Source organism: Trachypithecus francoisi, unplaced genomic scaffold, assembly GCF_009764315.1.
Source record: "Trachypithecus francoisi isolate TF-2019V2 unplaced genomic scaffold, Tfra_2.0 Lachesis_group2, whole genome shotgun sequence".
NCBI lineage: Eukaryota > Metazoa > Chordata > Mammalia > Primates > Cercopithecidae > Trachypithecus > Trachypithecus francoisi.
The window spans coordinates 44,099,368-44,117,569 of record NW_022681465.1 but is presented as its reverse complement, the minus strand read 5'-3'; the positions used below and the strand labels follow the sequence as shown (position 1 = coordinate 44,117,569).

The window sequence follows — 18,202 nt, the reverse complement described above, 5'->3', positions numbered from 1 at the left end:
GCACCAGTGTTGAGTGGATCCCACTGGGTGGCCCAAGCACCCAGAAGTGTGCCTAGGTGTAGGGATGGGAAACCACCTTAGCCTCAAGTTCTCTGCATGAGGAGAGGAGGTGGTCTAAATTCCTGCTTCTGGGGAATGGGTGTTCTAGATGCCCAGAGAGCTTTCTGGGCATGGAGCATAGGGAGCACCACTGCATCACAGTCTCTGCACAAACATGATGGTGTGGCTCCGGCTGCTGATTCAGTCGAGTGAGTGACCTGAATGCCTAGAGTTACGCCTGTGTTAGGAGCTGAGATGGCCCGGCTTCACCATGATCACTTCATACAAAGAGTGGGGCAGCTAAGGCCATTGATCCAGGTGAGTGGGAGCTCCAGCTGCTTAGAGATCTGCCTGGATGTGGAGATTAAAGGCCCCCCCTGTGTATGATAGCTTTTCCATTCCAACATACCCCCAGAGATAATAGCTCTTATCAAGAGTGGGTCAGTTGAGTATTATTTTAGAAATCATGTATAGACTTAAACATGTATCTTTACTCTTTCAACAATGTTTACAAAAATTTAATTTCGTAAGTCAAATAATTTACTATTTAAAATATCTAGAGACCCTTAGTGGTGGGAATACAGTTGGCTATCTGATATAATTTGGTTTGCAAGGGGCAGCCATCTGATTACTTTTAGAAACAAAAATACCCTGATTTTATCATTACATATTGAATGCTTTTATCAAAAATAGGACATGTAGCTATTAAATGTACATAAGTGTACAAATATTATGTATCCACTCCACATTTTTTTGGTATTCACTTCTTCCAGTTTATTGAGAGACTCCAAAGATACATTTTTACATATTTAAGGATGTTAGACATCATTTTTTTCTCACTTGACATATGGAATCCTCTAAAGTCACCACCTTGTTTATCATTATCACTGAACATAGTCACAGGCTTGAGATTGTGCCAGGCATGCACAACTCTGTTTTTAGTAACTGTGTTCCAAGCATTGGCAACAGCATATATAGCATCCTTCATGCTAAACTCCTTTGAGAACCTTTCACACCCATGCCTTTGTTTACTGCTGCTAGCAGGCATTCAGGAAAGTATTTTTATATTTACTTTTCATTAATCTAAGGATATCCTGGTCACATGGAATTAATGAAGTCACATTTGGTGAAAGTATATGGCATAAATATTATTTTTGATAAAAGTTTTACCTGGAGAATGAGCAGAACAGTTGTCAAGGAATTACAAAATCTTATAGTCATCATCCAGTCTGGCTTCCCTGCAGCGAGCATGAGCTGTTGGTACAACACATTTGTGAAACCTATCAGAAAAGATGGCTGTGGAGATTCATGCCTTTTGTAGCATAATTATAAACTGGTAAAAAATTTACTCCTTTAACACAATGAGGACACAAGCTTATTCCTATTACAGCAAGTTTATGCTTATGCATGTCTGTTGCATTAGCACATCCCAGCAATTATTCTATTCTTGGCATTCTTAATTCCTAAAAAAGCTCTCTCATAAGCTGTTAGTCAGTGTCTTTCAGGGGCAATAATATAGAAACAAAGATGCTTTTCCAACTGTATAAACTTGTTATGGCATCAGGCTTTTTATCAGCGATGACCTGGGCAAACTTGTCAATGAATCTGCTCCTCTATGATCAGCAGATGCTTTGTCACCACAAATTTTAAAAAATGTAATGCTATTATTTCTTAAATTTCTACAACCATTCTGTTGAATATTCACAGTTCTTTTCAACTTTTGGTTTGTTGTGATAAATGTTTGCTTTTTTTTATCATCTGCACACCATTAAGTGTCATGTGTTCACTGTGACAGTAAGAGATTCACTATTTTAATACATAATCAAGGTCTTCATTTTTAGCATTATGCAGTGTTTTTCTTTTTCTTTTTTTTTTTTTTTTTACTAACTTCTGTTTATCACTGTCATGATAGAACTTCGAGAATTTATCCCTCTGTTTCTTCTGGTCATACATGTTGGTCATTGTAACACAATACTTTTCCTTACAACATTTCATACTTACACCCCAGTCCAGTGTCTCCAACACCTTGATTTTCTGTTCTATAGATGAATATAAATGCTTCCTCTTTTTCTTATCATTGTTACCCATAAGGGTATCTGTGGGCCTTTTTGATATTTTCAACAATATCTTTACACCACAAGCAAAAAAAAAAATGCATTAAGCAATTCATGTAGGACTTAGCCCCACGTAAGGCATCATGGGAACCATCTGTTGGCATATCCACCCTCGACATCTGCCATATTATTACCTTTTGTGAGAGTGCTGATGTGGAGGAATCTTGGCATTCAAGTAAAAGATACATCACAGCTTAAGGGGTCTGGGAAAAGTCTTTTTTTCCCTTGGGAATGTTGAATAAACTGTTTGTTGTGTGCATGCATTCTGACTGCCACCTGTAACATGAAGTCAGGTGTGGAATTTTCTATTTGTTACGTGATGTCGGTGCTCAAAAAGTTTCAGACTGTGGAGCATTTTGGACTTCTGATTTTCAGATTAGAAATGCTCAATATCTATCAAACAAAACCATAAGCAGAATTACAGATTAAAAAAGAAAACAATTAACAGTAAAAAATGCATTCAAAATAAAAAGGATAACTTTAACTTACATATATTAGAAATTGACAGATCAAGCATATAAAATCAGAAAGGCTAGCGATGTGGGCATGGTAACTCCCACCTATAATCCCAGCAGTTCTGGAGGCCAGCCAAAGTAGGAGGATCACTTTAGCCCAGAACTTCAAGCCCAGACTGGACAACATAGCAAGATCCCATGTCTTAAAAAATTAAAAAGTAGAGAATATTTGAGCAAAACCATTAGAAACAGAAAGAGGAGAAAAAAAATGGAAAACTCTTCACCAAACTGAGACAGCACATTATTTTTAAGCAACTATATAGTATTTCTAAAAAATAGCTGCATAATACATTGCAAAAGAAAAATGAAATTTTAAAAACAATGACAACTCATACAATTTTCTTGTAGTCCAACATTACTTAATTAGAATGAATTTGATTTAAATAAGAGGGATTTTTTTCAGTAAGAATAATGTTGTTACAGTGATAATATTTACACTGATAACTTACAAAGAGCCCAGAAACAGACTTTTTAACCCCATTTAATGGATCGGAAATCTGAGTATAAAAGAGGTGAAATAACTTGACTAAAGTCACACAGGCAGAAATTAAATCTGTATCTGTTGACTTCTGAATTTTTGCACCATAGAAGCATAAGCGGCTACATGTTAATAGATCAAGAATTTTAAAACTACAATTTTTAAATTAATAAACTTTGTAAAAAGAAGTTTAAGGTTCACAGTAAAATTGGGCAGGAAATACATGGAGGCAAATATAGCTCCTGTCGCCACACACGCACAGCCTCCCTAGTTGTGCATATCAACATCCTGCACCGCAGTGGTACATATTTTGTAATAGATGAACCTACATTGATTCATCTCCATACATTACATTGGAGTTCACTGTTGGTGCTATACATCCTATGGGTTATGATAAATGTATAATAACATGTGTTCACCACTGTAATAGCATACAGAATAGACTCACTGCCTTAAATCCTCTGTGCTTTCCCTGTTCATCATTCCTTCCCTGCTAATTGCTAAAAACCACTTACCTTTTTACTGTCTCCATAATTTTTCCTTTTCCATAAGCTCATATAGGTGGAATCATATATATGTAAGCTTTTCACTTTGGCTTCTTTCACTTACAAGATGCATTTAAGTTTCTTTCATGTCTTCCATAGCTTCATAGCTCATATTTTTTTAGTACTGAATAATACTCCATTGTCAGATGTACCACAGTTTATCCTTTCACCTTCTGAAGAACATTCTGGTTCCTTCCAAGTTTTGTCAATTATACATAAGGCTGCTATAAACATTCATGTGCAAGTTTTTATGGGCCATAAATTTTCAATTCATTTGGGTAAACAGCAAAGAGTGCAATTGTTGAATCATACTGTAAGACTATGTTTAGTTTTGTAAGAAACTGCCAAACTCTTTTCCAAAGTGGTCATATCATTTTGCATTCCCACAAGAAGTAAATGAGGGTTCTTGCTGTACCACATCCTTTCTAGCATTTGGTCTTATCAGCCTTCTGGATTTTGGCCATTCTAAAAGGTGAATAGTGATATTTCATTATTGTTTTAATTTGCATTTCCCAGATGACATAAGATGTGGAACATCTTTTTATATATTTATTTGCCATCTGTATACCTTCTTTGGTGAGCTGTCTGTTCAGGTCTTTGGTTATTTTATTAATAAGTTGCTCATTTTCTTAAGTTTTAAGTTTTTTGTTTTGCATATTTTGGATAATAGTCTTTTGTGGGTCTCTTGAAAATATTTTCTCAGTCTGGTTTATCCTTCAATTCTCTTCAAAATACCTTTTGCACAGCAGAAGTTTTCAGTTTTAAGAAAGTCCAACTTATTCTTTCTTTCATGGATTATGCCTTTAATGTATATCTAAAATGTCATAGTCATACCTGAGATCATATAGATTGTCTCCTATATTATATTCTAGGAGTTTTACAGCTTTGCATTTTACATTTTGATCTGTAACCCATTTTGAATTAATATTTGTGAATGGTATAGCTCCTTTGTCTACATTTTTGTGAATGTAAATTTTCAGTCGTTTTAGCGTCATTTATTGAAAAGATTACCTTTGCCCCATCATACTGCCTTTGCTCTTTTATCAAAGATCAGTAGACTACATGTGGGTGTATTTCTGAGATCGCTACTCTTCATGGATCTATGTGTTTGTTTATTTGCCAGAACGCCATTTCCTTGAATACTATAGTTTTACATTATGTATTGAAGTCAGTCAGTCATCTGTTCATCTCTTTCAACATTGAATATGCTATTCTGATCGTTTGCCTCTTTATATAAATTTTAGAATCAGCTTTTGATATCCACAAAATAACCTGCTAAGAGTTTGATTGGAATTGAATAGAATCAAGAGATATAGATGGAAAACACTGACATCTGAACACTTTTGAGTCCTATTGTCCTTCAACATGGAATAATTTCTATCTATTTAGTTCTACCATTTTTCATCAGATTTTGTAGTTTTCCTTATATAGCTCTTATATTTTTAGATTTATATCAAATTATTACATATTTTGGGTGCTAATGTAAATAGTATAGTGTTTTTAATTTCAATTTGCACTTGGCCATTACTGACATATAGGAAAGTGGTTGGCTTTTATATATTAAGTATGTATTTTGCAAACTTGCTATAATGACTTATTAGTTTCAGAAGGTCTTTTGTTGATTATTTTGAATTTTTACATTCACGTTCATGTCATGTGAGAGAAAAAGATAATGATTTCTTCCTTCCCAATCAGTATAACTTTCCTTTTTGTTCTTACTGAATTAGTTAGGAATTCCAGTATGATGTTGGAAAACAGCGATGAGAGGAAATACCTTGATCCTGATATTAGTGGGAAAGCTTCAAGTTTTCACCATTAAATATGATGCTAGCTATAGGTAATCTGAAGATGTTCTCCAAGTTGAGGAAGTTCCCTTCTATTCCTAGTTATGATAATAAATTGGTGTTAGATTTTATCAAATGCTTTTTCTGCATCTATTAATATAGTTATGTGATTTTTCTCTCAATCTGTGGACATGTTGGATTACATTAATTGACTTTAAACAATCACTTTTAGCTCAAAACTGGATGTTAGCATTTTAACAAGATACTTTTGTTAAATTAAAAAATAAATGCTAATTCCCTGTTGATATTCAAACCCTTTGGAGGTGATGAATTTCAGAGAGGAATGGTTTGTAGGTTTTTTTGTTTTGTTTTAATCTTTAATTTTTGTGGGCACATAGTAGGTGTATATATTTATGGGATATATTAGATATTTTGGCACAGGCATGCAATATGCAATAATCAAATCATGGGAAGTTGGGTATCCCTCTTAAGAATTTATGCTTTGTGTTACAATCAAATTATACTCTTTCAGTTACTTTAAAATGTACAGTTATTATTAACTATAGTCATACTGTTATGCTATCAAATACTAGGTCTTATTCTTTCTACCTTTTTTTTCCCCATTAACTATCCCCACCTCTACTGATCTTCCCACACTTTGTAGCCTTTGGTAACCAACTTTTTACTCCATATCTCCATGAGTTCAATTGTTTTGATTTTTATCTCCTACAAATAAGTGAAACTATGACATGTCTGTCTTCCTGTGACTGGGGTATTTTACTTAACATAATGTCTTCCATTTTCATCCATGTTGTTGCAAATGACAATATCTCATTCCTTTTTATGACTGAATAGTATTCCACTGTGTATATGTACTATATTTTATTTATCCATTTATCTGTTGGTGCACACTTAGGTTGCTCCCACATCTTGGCTATTGTGAACAATGCTACAACAAATATGGAGTGCAGATATCTCTTCAGTATACTGAATTTTGTACTTTTGGGTATATATCCAGGAATGGTATTGCTGGATCATATGGTACCTCTATTTTTAGCTTTCTGAGGAACCTCCAAACTGTTCTCCATAGTGGCTGTACTAATTTACGTTCTGACAAAGAGTGTATGAAGATTCTGCTTTCTCCACATCCTCACCAACATTTGCTAGTGCCTGACATTTGGATAAAAGTCATTTTAACTGGGGTGAGATAATATGTCATTGTAGTTTTGATTTGCATTTCTTTGATGATTAATGATGTTGAGCACCTTTTCATATCTCTGGTTGCCATTTGTACATCATCTTTTGAGAAATGTTCAAGTCTTTTGCCCATTTTCTGATCGGATTATTCAACTTTTTCCTACAGAGTTGTTTGAACTTCTTATATATTCTGGTTATTAATCCCTTGTCAGATGGGTAGTTTGTAAATATTTTCTCCCATTCTGTGGGTTGTCTCTTCTGTGGGTTGTCTCTTCACTTTGTTGATTTTTTTCCTTTGCTGTACAGAAATTTGTTACCTTACTATGATCTAATTTGTCCATTTTTATTTTGTTTTCTTTTTGTGTTTTTAGCTTTCTTAAACACCAATTTTTTGAATTTTTGTGAATGGCATAGATTCTTTGTCTAGAGCTCTGGCATTGGCAAATTAATCATGGTATTTCTAGAAGTGAAATAGATAGGAAGCCTATTGCATTCTTACTTAATTTGTATAAACAGAAAACTTCTAGGTCGAGTGGACAAAATACTAATTTGAATTATAAAAATATAGAATCATGAGCCCTCAATCAATTTCCATACTTGAATCAGTTTACAGACTCAGAACCCCTTGTGTGAAGGTGTCAGAGATGTATGAACCAGAGCAACTCCATCTTAAAAAGGATCTGGGTAAAATGAGACTGAAACCTACTGGGCAGCATTCCCAGATGGTTAAGGTATTCGAAGGAACAGGATGAGATAGGAGGTCAGCACAAAGTAAAGGTCATGAAGATCTTGCTGATAAAACAGTTTGCAGGAATGGAGACAGCCAAAACCCACCAAAACCAAAACGGTGACAAGAGTGACCTCTGGTCATCATCACTGCTACAGTCCTACCAGCGCCATGACAGTTTACAAACACCATAGCAATGTCAAGAAGTTACCCTGTATGGTGTAAAAAGGGGAGGCATGAATAATCCACCCCTTGTTTAGCATATCATCAAGAAATAACCATAAAAATGGGCAACCAACAGGCTTCAGGGGTGCTCTGGCTATGGAATAGCCATTCTTTTATTCCTTCACTTTCTTAATAAACTTGCTTTTTCTTTGCACTGTGGACTTACCCTAAATTCTTTCTTGCTTGAGACCCAAGAACCCTCTCTTGAAGTCTGAATTGGGACCACTTTCCTGTAACAAATGGAGGCTAGGTCCCCTTGAGGAAGGATCTCACTACCAACAGTTTGTGTTGTTAATCCTCCCCTCATCCTTCCCAAAGGAGACCTCTGGCCTCAACCAGGGTAACTGTGCACTGGGGAAAGGGAAATAATCAGACCTTTCAGGGACTACTGGACACTGACTCTGAGGTGACGTTGGATTCTAAGGGACTCAAAACATCACTGTGGTCCTCTAGTTAAAGTAGGGACTTTTGGAAGTAAGGTAATTGAGTTTCAACTCAGGTCCAACTTACACTAGGGCCAGTGGGTCCCTGGGCTCGTGCTGTGGTCATTTCCTCTAGTGCCAGAATGCATAATTGGCATAGACATACTTAGCAGCTGGCAGAATCCCACATTGCCTCCGTGACTGGTAGGGTCATGGCTATTGTGGAAAAAGCCAAATGGAAGCCATCAGTACTGCCTCTACCTGGAAAAATAGTAAATCAAAAACAATATCACATCTATGGAGGGATTGCAGAGACTAGTGCCACCATAAAAGACTTGAAAGACACACAGGTGGTGATTCCCACCACATCCCTGTTCAACTCTCCTATTTGGCCTGTGCAGAAGACAGACAGATCTTGGAGAATGACACTGGATTATTGTAAGCTAAACCAAGTGGTGACTCCTATTGTAGCTGCTGTACCAGATGTGGTTTCATTGCTTGAGTAAATTAACACATCTCCTGGTACCTGGTTTACAGCCATTGATTTGGTGAATGCCTTTTTCTCCAGTCCTGTCCATAAGGCCCATCAGAAGCCATTTGCCTTCAGATGACAAGACCAGAAATATACCTTCACTGTCCTACCTTAGGGGTATATCAACTCTCTGATTTTGTGTCATAATCTTGTTTTCAGAGATTTTGATCACTTTTCCTTTCCACAAGATATCACACTGGTTCATTACACTGATGACGTTATGCTCATTAGATCCAGTAAGTGAGAAGTAGCAAACACACTGGACATATTGGTGACACGTTTGCATGCCAAGGGATTGGAAATAATTTCAACTAAAATTCAGGGACCTTCTACCTCAGTAAAATTTCTGAGGGTCCGGAGATGTGGGACCTGTCAAGATATTCCTTCTAAGGTGAAGGATAAATTGCTGCATTTGGCTCCTCCTACAAGGAAGAAAGAGGCACAATGCCTAGTGGACCTATGTGGATTTTGAAGGCAACACATCACTCATTTGGGTGTGTTATTCCAGCCCATTTATCAAGTGACCCAAAAGGCTGCCAGTTTTGAGTGGGGTCCAGAACAGGAGAAGGCTCTGTAACAGGTCCAGGCTACTGTGCAAACTGCTCTGCCACTTGGGCCATATAACTCAGCAGATCCAATGGTTCTTGATGTGTCCATGGCACATAGGGATGCTGTTTGGAGCCTTTGACAGGCCCCCATAGGTGAATCGCAGTGGGGGCCTCTAGGATTTTGGAGCAAGACACTGCTATCTTCTGCAGATAACTACTCTCCTTTTGAGAGACAGCTCTTGACTTGCTGCTGGGCTTTGGTGGAATGAATGTTTGACTGTGGGTCATCAAGTCACCATGTGACATGAACTGTGTGTCATGAACTGGGTGCTTTCTGACCCCCTTAGCCATAAAGCTGGCCAAGCACAGCAGCATTCCATCATCAAATGGAAGTGGTATACATATTATCTGGCTCGAGCAGGTCCTGAGGGCACTAGTAAGTTACATAAGGAAGTGACTCAAATGTCCATGGTCCCCACTCCTGCTACCATACCTTCTCTCCTCCAGTCTGCATGGATGGCCTCATGGAGAATTCCCTATGATCAGCTGACAGAAAAAGAGAAGACTAGAACCTGGTTTACAGATGGCTCTGCATGATCTGCGGGCACCACGTGACAGTGGACAGCTGCAGCACTACAGTCCCTTTCTAGGGTATTCCTGAGGGACAGTGACAAAGCAAAATCTTCTCATTGGGCAGAACTTTGAGCTCTGCACCTGGTTGTACACTTTGCTTGGAAGGAGAAGTGGTCAGATGTGTTGTTACATACTGATTCATGGACTGGAGCCAATTGTTTTGCTGTATGGTCAGGGTTATGGAAGAACCATGAGTTGAAAATTGGTGACAAATTTGGGGAAGAGTTATGTGAGTGGACTTCTCTGAGTGTCCAAAAACTGTGAAGATATTTGTATCTCTTGTGAGTGCTCACCAAAGAGTAACCTCAGCAGAGGAGGATTTTAATAATCAAGTGGATAGAATGATTCATTTTGTGGACACCACTCAGCCTCTTTCCTCAGCCAACCCTGTCATCACCTAATGGGCTCATGAACAAAGTGGCCATGGTGGCAGGGATGGAGGTTACACATGGACTCAGCAACATGGACTTTCATTCACCAAGGCTGATCTGGCTATGACCACATCTGAATGCCCAATTTGCCAGCAGCAGAAACCAACACTGAGCCCTCAATATGACACCATTCCTCAGGGTGATCAACCAAATACTTGCTGGCAGGTTGGGTATATTGGACCACTTCCATCATGGAAAGGGCAGCGGTTTGTCCTCACTGGAATAGACACTTACTCTGTCTATCCTGCACACAATGCTTCTGCCAAGACTACCATCTGTGGATGCACAGAATGCCTTATCCATTGTCATGGTATTCCACATAGCATTACCTCTGACCAAGGCACTCACATTATGGCTAAAGAAGTGCAGTGGTGAGCTCATGCTCATGGAATTCCCATGTCTTACCATGTTCCCCATCATCCTGAAGCAGCTGGATTAATAGACTTGTGGAATGGCCTCTTGAAGTTACAATTACAATGCCAACTAGTTGACAATAGTTAGCAGGGCTAAGGTTAAGTTCTCCAGAAGACCACGTATGCTCTGAATCAGTGTCCAATATACAGTACTATTTCTACCATGGATCCAGGAATCAAAGGGTGGTAGTGGAAGTGACACCACTCATCATCATCCCTAGTGACTCAACAGCAAAATTTTTGCTTCCTGTTCCCACAACATTACATTCTACTTACTTAGAGTCTTAGTTCCAGAGGGAAGAATGCTGCCACCAGTAGACACAACAATGATTCCATTTAACTGGAAGTTAAGATTGCCACTTGGCCACTTTGGGGTCCTCTTACCTCTAAGTCAACAGGCTAAGAAGAGAGTTACAGTGTTGGCTGAGATGATTGACCCAGCCTATCAAGATAAAATGAATCTACTACTCCACAATGGAGGTAAGGAAGAGTATGTATGGAATACAGGAGATCCCTTAGGGCATCTCTTAGTATTACCACGTCCTGGGATTAAGGTCAATAAGAAACTAAAACAACCCAACCCAGGCAGAATTACAAATGACCAGACCCTTCAGGAATGAAGGTTTGGGTCACCTCACCAGATGAAAAGCCATGACCAGTTGAGGAGGTGTTTACTGTAGGCAAAGGAAATACAGAATGTGTAGTAGAAGAAGGTAGTCATCAATATCAGCTACAACTGTAACTAGTTGCAAAATGAGGACTGTAATTTTCATGATTATTTCCTCCTTATTTTGGTTAAGAATATGTTTGTGCATGTATACACCTGTACTAAGAGAATATCTTTATTTTATTTCCTTTTTTCCCTTTATCATGTGACCTAAGATTTATTGACTTCATATCAGCATTTAAGTGTTAACTTTATGTAATAGCATTTAAGTTAAGGATCAGTGTGCTTCCAGTAGTAAAAGAGAAAGCTTTATTATGTTAGGCATAATTATGACCTTACTATTGTCTTTATTTGAAGATTATATATGATTTCAGGAGATGTGTATGGGCTTAAGTTGACAATGGGTGGACTTGTTATGATTAATATTGAGCATCAAGTTGATTGGATTGAAAGATGCAATGTATTGTTCCTTCATGTGTCTGTGAGGGTGTTGCCAAAGGAGACTGACATTTAAGTGAGTGGACTGTGAGAGGCAGACCCACTCTCAATCTGGGTAGGCACCATCTAATGAGCTGCCTGTGCAGCTAAATAAAGCGAGCAGAAGATGGAAAGAGCAGACTTGCTGAGTCTCCTGGCCTTCATCTCTCTCCTGTGGTGGATGTTTGGTGCCCTCAAATATTGAACCTCAAGTTCTTAGGCCTTTAGACTGTTGTACATACAGCAGTAGTTTGCCAAGGGCTCTTGTGCCTTTGGTCACAGACTGGAGGCTGCACTGTCAACTTCTCTATTTTTGAGGTTTTGGGACTCAGACTGGCTTCCTTGTTCCTCTGCTTGCAGACGACCTATTGTGACACTTCACCTTGTGATTGTATGAGTCAACACTCCTTAATAAACTCCTCTTTACATATATATCTATCCTATTAGTATTTTTCCTTTAGAGAACCATGACTAATACAGTTTGGATATTTGTTCCCTCCAAATCTCATGTTGAAATATAATTCCCATTGTTGGAGGTAGGTCCTGGTGGAGATGCTTAGATCATGTGGGCAGATATCTCATTAATGGCTTAGTGCCATCCCCTTGGTGATGAATGAGTTCATAAAAGATCACATCATTTAAAAGTGTGTGGCACCTCCATGCTCCCTCTCTTGCTTTGACTCTCACTATATGATTTGTCCATTCTCTCTTTGCCTTCTGCCATGATTGTAAGGTTCCTGAGGCCCTTCCCAGAAGCAAATACTGAAGCCATGCTGTTACAGTTTACAGAATGGTAAGCCAATTAAACCTCTTTTCTTTACAGATCACACAGCCTCTGTTATTTCTTTATAGAAATGTAAGAATGGCCTTATACAGAAAATCGATACTGGGCATTGGAGAGCTGCTACACAAATAACTGAAAATGTGGAAGCCGATTTGGAACTGGACAGTAGGCAGATGTTGAAAGGGCTTGGAGGTCTCAGAAGACAGAAAGATAAGGGAAAGTTTGGATCTTCTGAGACTTGTTAAATGGTTTTGACCAAAATACTGATAGTGATACAGACAATGAAGTTCAGGCTTATGAGGTCTCAGATGAAAATTAACTTACTGGAACTGGAACAAAGCTCACACATGTTATGCCTTAGCAAAGAACTTGGCTTCATTGTGTTCATGCCTTATGGATCTGTAAAAGCTTGAACTTAAGAGTGATGACCTAGGGTATCTGGCAGAAGAAATTTCTAAGCAGCAAAGTGTTCAAGATGTTGCCTAGATGCTTCTAACAAACTAATTCATATGTGGGAGCAAAGAAATGACTTACAGTTGTAACTTATATTTAAAAGGAGAGTGTAAAACTTTGGAAAAGTTAGTCTAGCCATGTTGTATAAAAGAACAGCCCATTTTCTGGTGAAGAATCCAAGCAGGCTGTGGAGAAACCACTTGCTTGAGAGATTAGCACGACTAAAAGGGACTAAAGTGCTGATATCCAAGACCATGAAAAGAGGCCTCAAAGATATTTCAGAGATCTTTGAGGCAGCCCCTCTCATCACAGGCTCAGAGGCTTAGGAGGAAAAAATGGTTTCAGAGGCTAGGCTCAGGGATCTGCTGCCCAGTGCAGCCTTGGGACAGTGTTCCCTGAATCCAGGCTACTTTGACTCCAGCCTCAGCTCAAAGGGCCCCAGATAAAGCTCAGGCCACAGCTCTGGAAGGTGGAAGCCATAAGATTTGGTAACTTTTTTTAAATTTTTTTTTTTTTAATTATTCTTCAAGTTCTAGGGTACATGTTCACAATGTGCAGGTTTGTTACATGTGCCATGTTGGTGTGCTGTACCCATTAATTCGTCATTTACATTAGGTATATCTCCTAATGCTATCCCTCCCCTCTGTCCCCTCACCACAATAGGTCCCAGTGTGTGATGTTCCCCTTCCTGTGTCCAAGTGATCTCGTTGTTCAATTACCACTTATGAGTGAGAACATGTGGTGTTTGGTTTTCTGTTCTTGCAATAGTTTGCTGAGAATGATGGTTTCCAGCTGCATCCATGTCCCTACAAAGGACACAAACTCATCCATTTTAATGGCTGCATAGTATTCCATGGTGTATATGTGCCACATTTTCTTAATCCAGTCTGTCACTGATGGACATTTGGGTTGATTCCAAGTCATTGCTATTGTGAATAGTGCTTCAATAAACATACGTGTGCATGTGTCTTTTTTTTTTTTTTTTGAGACGGAGTCTCGCTGTGTCGCTCAGGCTGGAGTGCAGTGGCCGGATCTCAGCTCACTGCAAGCTCCGCCTCCCAGGTTCACACCATTCTCCTGGCTCAGCCTCCCGAGTAGCTGGGACTATGGGCGCCCGCCACCTTGCCCGGCTAGTTTTGTATTTTTTAGTAGAGTCGGGGTTTCACTGTGTTCGCCAAGATGGTCTCGATCTCCTGACCTCATGATCCACCCGTCTTGGTCTCCCAAAGTGCTGGGATTACAGGCTTGAGCCGCCATACCCGGCCTTGCATGTGTCTTTATAGCAGCATGATTTATAATCCTTTGGGTATAGCCCCAGTAATGGGATGGCTGGGTCAAATGGTATTTCTAGTTCTAGATCCTTGAGGAATCGCCACACTGCTTTCCACAATGGTTGAACTAGTTTACAGTCCCACCAACAGTGTAAAAGTGTTCCTATTTCTCCATATCCTCTCCAGCACCTATTGTTTCCTGATTTTTTAATGATTGCCATTCTAACTGGTGTGAGATGGTGTCTCATTGTGGTTTTGATTTGCATTTCTCTGATGGCCAGTGATGATGAGCATTTTTTCATGTGTCTGTTGGCTGTATGAATGTCTTCTTTTGGGAAATGCCTGTTCATATCCTTTGCCAACTTTTTGATGGGGTTATTTACTTTTTTCTTGTAAATTAGTTTGAGTTCTTTGTAGGTTCTGGATATTAGCCCTTTGTCAGATGACTAGATTGCAAAAATTTTCTCCCATTCTGTAGGTTGCCTGTTCACTCTTAAGGTAGTTTCTTTTGCTGTGCAAAAGCTCTTTAGTTAGATCTCATTTGTCAATTTTGGCTTTTGTTGCCATTGCTTTTGGTGTTTTAGACATGAAGTCCTTGCCCATGCCTATGTCCTGAATGGTATTACCTAGGTTTTCTTCTAGGGTTTCTATGGTTTGGGTCTAACATTTAAGTCTCTAATCCATCTTGAATTAATTTTTGTATAAGGAGTAAGGAAAGGATCCAGTTTCAGCTTTCTACTTATGTCTAGTCAATTTTCCCAGCACCATTTATTAAATAGGGAATCCTTTCCCCATTTCTTGTTTTTGTCAGGTTTGTCAGAGATCAGATGGCTATAGATGTGTGGTATTATTTCTGAGGACTCTGTTCTGTTCCTTTGGTCTATATCTCTGTTTTGGTACCAGTACCATGCTGTTTTGGTTACTGTAGCCTTGTAGTATATTTTGAAGTCAGGTAGCGTGATGCCTCCAGTTTTGTTCTTTTGGCTTAGGATTGTCTTGGCAATGCGGGCTCTTTTTTGGTTCCATATGAACTTTAAAGCAGTTTTTTCCAATTCTGTGAAGAAACTCATTGGTAGCTTGATGGGGATGGCATTGAATCTATAAATTACCTTGGGCAGTATGGCCATTTTCACAATATTGATTCTTCCTATCCTTGAGCATGGTATGTTCTTCCATTTGTTTGTGTCCTCTCTTATTTCACTGAGCAGTGGTTTGTAGTTCTCCTTGAAGAGGTCCTTTACATCCCTTGTAAGTTGGATTCCTAGGTATTTGATTCTCTTTGAAGCGATTGTGAATGGAAGTTCATTCATGATTTGGCTCTCTGTTTGTCCGTTACTGGTGTATAAGAATGCTTGTGATTTTTGCACATTAATTTTGTATCCTGAGACTTTGCTGAAGTTGCTTATCAGCTTAAGGAAATTTTGGGCTGAGACAATGGGATTTTCTAAATATATAATCATGTCATCTGCAAACAGGGACAATTTGACTCCTTCTTTTCCTAACTGAATACCCTTGATTTCTTTCTCTTGCCTGATGGCCCTAGCCAGAACTTCCAACACTACGTTGCATAGGAGTGGTGAGAGAGGGCATCCCTGTCTTGTGCCACTTTTCAATGGGAATGCTTCCAGTTTTTGCCCATTCAGTATGATATTGGCTGTGGGTTTGTCATAAATAGCTCTTATTATTTTGAGATATGTTCCATCAACACTGAATTTATTGAGAGTTTTTAGCATAAAAGGCTGTTGAATTTTGTCAAAGGCCTTTTCTGCATCTATTGAGATAATCATGTGGTTTTTGTCTTTGGTTCTGTTTGTATGCTGGATTACGTTTATTGATTTGCTTATGTTGAACCAGCTTTGCATCCCAGGGATGAAGCCCACTTGATCATGGTGGATAAGCTTTTTGATGTGCTGCTGGATTTGGCTTGCCAGCATTTTATTGAGGATTTTTGCATTGGTGTTCATCAGGGATATTGGTCTAAAATTCCCTTTTTTTGTTGTGTCTCTGCCAGGCTTTGGTATCAGGATGATGTTGGCCTCATAAAATGAGTTAGGGAGGATTCCCTCTTTTTCTATTGATTGGAATAGTTTCAGAAGGATTGGTACCAGCAGCTCCTTGTACCTCTGGTATAATTCGGTGTGAATCTATGTGGTCCTGGACTTTTTTTGGTTGATAGGCTATTTATTATTGCCTCAAGATCAGAGCCTGCTATTGGTCTCTTCTGGGACTCAACTTCTTCCTGGTTTAGTCTTGGGAGAGTGTAAGTGTCCAGGAAATTATCCATTTCTTCTGGGTTTTCTAGTTGATTTGCGTAGAGGTGTTTGTAGTATTCTCTGATGGTAGTTTGTATTTCTGTGGGGTCGGTGGTGATATCCCCTTTATCTTTTTTTATTGTGTCTATTTGATTCTTCTCTCTTTTCTTCTTTATTAGTCTTGCTAGTGGTCTGTCAATTTTGTTGATCTTTTCAAAAAACCAACTCCTGGATTCATTGATTTTTTTGGAGGGTTTTTTGTGTCTCTATCTCCTTCAGTTCTGCTCTGATCTTAGTTATTTCTTGCCTTCTGCTAGCTTTTGAATGTGTTTGCTCTTGCCTCTCTAGTTCTTTTAATTGTGATTTTAGAGTGTCAATTTTAGATCTTTCCAGCTTTCTCTTGTGGGCATTTAATGCTATAAATTTTCCTCTACACACTGGTTTAAATGTGTCCCAGAGATTCTGGTATGTTGTATCTTTGTTCTCCTTGGCTTCAAAGAACATCTTTATTTCTGCCTTCATTTTGTTATGTACCCAGTAGTCATTCAGGAGCAGGTTGTTCAGTTTCCATGTAGTTGAGCAGGTTCGATTGAGTTTCTTAGTCCTGGGTTCTAGTCTGATTGCACTGTGGTCTGAGAGACAGTTTGTTATAATTTCCGTTCTTTTACATTTGCTGAGGAGTGTTTTACTTCCAACTATGTGGTCAATTTTGGAATAAGTGCGATGTGGTGCTGAGAATGTATATTCTGTTGATTTGGGGTGGAAAGTTCTATAGATGTCTATTAGGTCCACTCGGTGCAGAGTTGAGTTCAATTCCTGGATATCCTTGTTAACATTCTGTCTCGTAGACCTGTCTAATGTTGAGAGTGGGGTGTTAAAGTCTTCCTTTATTATTGTATGGGAGTCTAAGTCTCTTTGTAAATCTCTCAGGACTTGCTTTATGAATCTGGGTGCTCCTGTATTGGGTGCACATATATTTAGGGTAGTTAGCTCTTCCTGATGAATTGATCCCTTTACCATTATGTAATGGCCTTCTTTGTCTCTTTTGATCTTTGATGATTTAAAAATATGGAATGCTTCACGAATTTGTGTGTCATCCTTGCGCAGGGGCCATGCTGATCTTCTCTGTATCATTGCAATTTTTGTATATGTGCTGCTGAAGCAAGCACAAGACTTGGTAATTTCTACATGTCGTTAAGCCCACAGGCATGCAGAGTGCAAAAAGGAAGGAGACTTGGCAACTTCCCCCTAGATTTTGGAGGATGCAAAACATTGCTGTAGGGGCAGAGCCTCTGCAGAGAAGCTCTACTAGTGCAGTGAGGAGGGGAATGTGGATGTGGAGCCCTCACATACAGTCCACACCAGGGCACTACCTATCGCAGCCATTGGAATAGGGCTGCCACCTTCCAGAAACTATAATGGTAGATCTACCAAGAGCTTGTATTCTGAGCCTGGAAAAGACAGAACTGCTCAACTTCAACTTGTAAAAGCAGTCCCAGGGGCTGCTCCCTGCAGTGCCACAGGGGCAGAGTCATCCAAGGCCTTGAAAGTCCGCCCTTTGTACCAGTGTACTCTGGATGTGGCACATGGAGTAAAAGGAGATTATTTTGGAGCTCTGAGATATAATGACTACCTACTGTATTTCAGACTTGCGTGGAAACTTGGAAACTGTAGCCTCTTTCTTTTTGCTGACTT

General features: G+C 39.1%; 1 non-coding gene across 1 annotated transcript; it reads right to left on the bottom strand.

Annotated features, from left to right (window-relative positions):
• Positions 1 to 17,569: 17,569 nt before the first annotated feature.
• Positions 17,570 to 17,676, bottom strand: LOC117066141. The gene has a single exon (XR_004430143.1). It is a non-coding gene; the product is annotated as a U6 spliceosomal RNA (small nuclear RNA).
• Positions 17,677 to 18,202: the final 526 nt, after the last annotated feature.